This window comes from Oratosquilla oratoria, chromosome 14 (genome assembly GCF_046742065.1).
Source record: "Oratosquilla oratoria isolate Oo_2021 chromosome 14, ASM4674206v1, whole genome shotgun sequence".
Classification (NCBI taxonomy): Eukaryota; Metazoa; Arthropoda; class Malacostraca; order Stomatopoda; family Squillidae; genus Oratosquilla; species Oratosquilla oratoria.
The window spans coordinates 12,115,931-12,120,930 of NC_134790.1; the positions used below are offsets into that span (position 1 = coordinate 12,115,931).

The window sequence follows — 5,000 nt, forward strand, 5'->3', positions numbered from 1 at the left end:
ACCTCATCAGTTAAGGATAATTGTCGACGAGTGACGTATAGACACTCTCAAAAGTTGGACTGAATCTATACCTACTTATCCAATCTTTCGAAAACTGATTTATGTTCTTCGGGAGGCGTTTTCCGTTCCAAAAGCTGGAAATTTCCAAGTTTTAGACATTCCCGGTCGAGATAACTACCCGTCCACAGCGACAACTGCAATTGTTTTTTGTGTCTGTGCGCCAGCCGTTAAGTGACCGCTGTAGTTGTATGGCAATTGGACACTGCAACTACAGTCCGATTTTGTATTAGTTACGGTGCAGGTGGCTGTAGTGATTGCCATAAGTTTACAAGTTTTTTTTTCTTCTGTCTTTGATAACATACTGGGACTAGCTCGCCAGTCATAAGATAATTAATTAATGATTCACATTTCTGTCTATCGTCGAGATAGATGTTCCCGAAAGCACGCGGCAAGGTTACATGGAGAGTGTGATAAAGTTTGAAAAATGAAAAGCTGATTTAAGACTGAGGAGCTGGACATTATCCTGATTGTGTCGGCACTGTATTCATGACTGACACAATATTTGTAAAATAAAACGGAATGCTCTATTTCTAACACCATAATTCTAATATTTTTTCCAGTCTTCATTCGAATTTGTTCATGTAAAACGACATGACGTCACGGTTAAATGTGACGCGTCTCACAAAGAGGCGAAAGAGGAGGAGGAGGAGGAGGAGTAGGAAGTAGAGGAGGAGGAGGAGGATACTCGCATTGTACCTATAATTATTTTAGTCAACTTGTTGGTCACCTTAACCGCCATTTAACCGTGAAGTGTTGGTACGGTTGGTTACCATAATTGTAACCTGACCGAAAAATGTAATCACAACGTGATTTCTAAATGTTTTTAAACATTGATGAAAAATACTGAAATTCTTATGTGTTTCATTTACGACCATTTCCATGTCTATTAACGCACATGATAATTATATAAATGTTATATACATAACTGATCTTTTTTTGCCTGTGTGCTGAAACGTGTGTATGTATTTTCATATTGAATGTAGACAAATCTAATTGTATTTTCGTATGAATGTAGTAGCCACTACAAGTGTTGTACTTTACGTTTATGAGCGTGATTTTTGTCTGAAATGTAATATACTTGGAAAAAAAAAAGACCTGTGTTTTATTACCTTGCCCTAAATCCAGCCTGAATAGGAGGCAATCCAATTCCAGATGGCAATTTAGATTAAAAACAAATTCTACAGTCACGAGCTAAAGTTATAACCCACTCTAAAATTTTCATGTCAATATAATTTTTTTTTTACAAATATGTAATATATTTTCATATGTAGTATGTAACTTACAGACAGGTAATTTTCTTCAATAGATTAAAAGGAAATTTGTCAGACAAGTAATTTGACATTTCTATCATGAAAAACACTGAGTGGATCAAAACTTTTGTTTGGACTGTACATCATAAGGAAATGTAACCTCTTGAATAAAGTCTACAATTTCATCACATTACGAACTCCAGACTGTAAGAAAAAATCGTTAATAGAAGTTCATTATGTTTTTGATAATACTTGATGTCAATAAAGAGGAAATATGCTTTGCACTGGTGACGCTATCGGAAGCGTACCTGTCTCGCATTTGCTCAGTTGTGAGCTCGAATCACGCACTCCTCTCTTCGATTCCCCGCAGTTACTATAGTTACCTACCCCAACAGCCCAAGAAGCGCATCACGGTGCAAAAATGACGGCTTCGGCCGCAGTTACGCGTCTCCTGGTGTAGGCTCCTCTCCATCTTCCTTTCAACCGCAATATTAACTTAGGAGAGATAATTTTGTTAGACCGCGGTTACCATGACAACGGAAAACGATTAACTGACATAAAAATCGTCCCTTGATTCTGCCGCTTACTCATAATATGTACCGCAGAATCTTACGTCTTGCTTCAAGTTCTGAGTCACTTGTTCGGGAAACGCTACAAATTGAAATGAATAACCGTTTTCTGTTTGTTTGCTTTTTCCGCCAAGAAAAACATCCCGTTTTCTTTTGCGATAGATGCCACGATTCGGCGAAGGGAGGAAGTTGAGTGTTGAGGATGTTCTCTTGACTATACCTCTAGGTGTGAACCACCCCATACACACACACACACACACACACACACACACACACACACACACACCTCTCATGGCGCTGTGGTTAGAGCTCTGGCCTGCCACTACGGAGGTCCGGGTTCGATCCTCGCCCGGGGCTGAAATAATATCAGTATCGCAGCGCTGAGGGGTGTTACTCCAACTCTCGTGGGCGGGGAGTTGGGGGTGTGTGTGTGTGCAAGGTCATAGCATTACCCATAGATCGGACCTACGAGCTCTGAGCTCTCTTCCAGGAGGGAAATAGCTGTCGATCACGAGTCCAACACGTGATCCAAAGACCAAGTGAATACAGTGAATACACACACACACACACACACACACACACACACACACACACACACACACACACACACACACACACATACACACACACACACACATACACACACACACACACATACACACACACACACACACACACACATACACACACACACACACACATACACACACATACACACGCAAACAAACATATATATACATATAGCTTGAGAAATCACATGAACTCATGATTCTAAATATGCAGAGAAACCATCAAGGAAAATGATAAAATGAAGACAGATCGCTTTCGTCTATTTAGACATATTCAGGGTACATGTACCGTGAAGATGTCTAAATAGACGAAAGCGCTCGGTCATCATTTCATTATTTTCCTTGGTGGTTTTTCTGCATATGCATATATATATATATATATATATATATATATATATATATATGTATGTATGTATGTATGTATACATACATACATACAGAAAGGAACCTTAGTTGTTGAGAATCCTACGCCTGTAGTCGCCTAGCTACGGCCGATAACGCCACCAACACACATAATTGGCAACTATGACCCTTATTCCCTGTGAGCGAAAGGGTGATCCTTTGATTGCCATGGTCCCTGAAAAGTCGTTCGCGAAGACGAGCCCCCTCCACGTGAAGGATTTACTGATACGAACCAACAACCACAAACGCAGGAACACCTCATCATTCTCCATTCCACCCCTCCCCCTCGAATCCGACCTAGCTATGGACCAAAAGGTCTTCTGTCAGCATGCTCCTTTGTAACCCTTCCGGTGCGTAGTCGATGTCGAAGCTAAATGTTACGCATCAGAATCGCATAAGTTCTCTTTCCTTTCCGTAGACGATGGGCTCCTATGAGCTAAACAGAACGGTCAGGCGTTTGTCCAAAATAACATCTTCAAAAGAGACCACGAGAGGAGCTTGAAAGTTCCGGGCATTTCAGGAGGTACCGAATTCGCTTCAGAGCAGCGGCTGAAGTGGATAGAGTAGCAGCGGGCTCTTATCTCGAAGATAAGAGATTCGATAGTTCTTTGAGTGATCCACCCACGTGATAGCATCCTTTAGATCCCTCTCGCTAGAGAGAGAGCAGTGCAACATGTGCACTGAACCTAGTTGCAGACGTGGACATTGACGGACACGCACATAGATGAATAGTGCTGTTTTTCCGTAGTGAATCACAGAATGGATAATAAAAGGAACAAAGTCCCGCGTAAAAGTTCACTGATGGGGTTTTTACAGTACGGATTAGTGAGGCTCGTAAATTACCATTACAGGAATAGACCATTAACCATTATGCGCTGTAGTATGTTTACGTAAGGATATCAGAGTACTAACTAACTGCGTCATTATCTGCGCAGTGTTTGTGTTGTTGTCTGTGTTGCCGGGCATATTGGGGAGTCCCACATGTTAGTATGTATATATCGTTGGTTTTTATTCAGCTGAGGGAAACATTTGACACTTAATCATCCAAAGGACCAGATTTTTATCAACATAAATTGTGGAACCTCACTTTGTTCTTTTTCTCCTTTTTCTTTTATATTCTCGTTTTTTTTTTTTTATCTTCTCCTTTTTATTTTCCTTTTTATTTTTCTTCTTCTTTTTTTTGTGGGCTGCTCCTTCGTGGAACAGTCATGCAAAAGACATAAAGTTACTCTTCAATGAAACAGGGGAGAAAAAAGAGGCAAAAGTCTATGATTTAAGACGAACTGTGTCACGTCAGTATAACTACCTACAATCGCGACACCATTTGGCTCCAATGACATACAGAATATTCTTGTAGAACAATATATGATTTGCGATAAATTGTGCCATGTCAGTGTGATTTCATGCAAGCGTCTTGCAATCAGACTGCAATGAATTACGGAATATCATTGTGGTACAATATATCAATTGAGAGAAACTATGTCATATTGATATGACTGAACACAAGCGACGTGGCTTTTGACTTCAATGAGAGATTTTTTCCTCAAGGACAGAAGCGCTGGTGAGTTACACAAGGGTGCTAGTGATACACTAATCGTAGGACCAAGTAGGGTCCGTCGTAGTGATACAAGGCGAGTTTACTCACCGCTACAAGTCGCGCGACAACCCGCCACATAACGTCGCTGCCACTGAGCTAGTCACGCGAGACGATTTTATTCGCCGCTTTTTGTAGAGGCGACTCGACTCCCCACTCATCTAGCATTCCAGTAGTTCCGTGCCTCTTGTGCAGAGCGCAGATATGTCAAGGGTCAGTCGTCAGGTTTTAAGCCGATTAATCCTGTTAGCGTGTATCGAAATGGGACAAGAACTGTTGGACAAATTTGAAACTAGAAAAAAGAGAAAAAGTGGGTAAAGGAGTGAGTTGCCAGTAGATAAAATTAGGAGTATCTACCACTCTATTCGTATTGTCTATAAATGTCCAAAAATATGGTGATTTAGTTGACATAAACGAAAGCACACACATCCAACAAATACACAAATAACTAGAGACAGTCACAACCTAAAAACCACACATACCAAACACCATATTCAAGTATTCATATTTCTCCTGCAGCATCCAAGATTGGAATCATCTCCCATCTCACACAGTT

At 40.7% G+C, this 5,000-nt stretch overlaps 1 protein-coding gene across 1 annotated transcript in view; it reads left to right on the top strand.

The window, feature by feature from the left end:
* The window catches only part of LOC143032579 (uncharacterized), a 15,412-nt gene that overhangs the window by 8,981 nt on the left and 1,431 nt on the right, over positions 1-5,000 (top strand). The gene's annotated exons all lie outside the window — the stretch shown is intronic.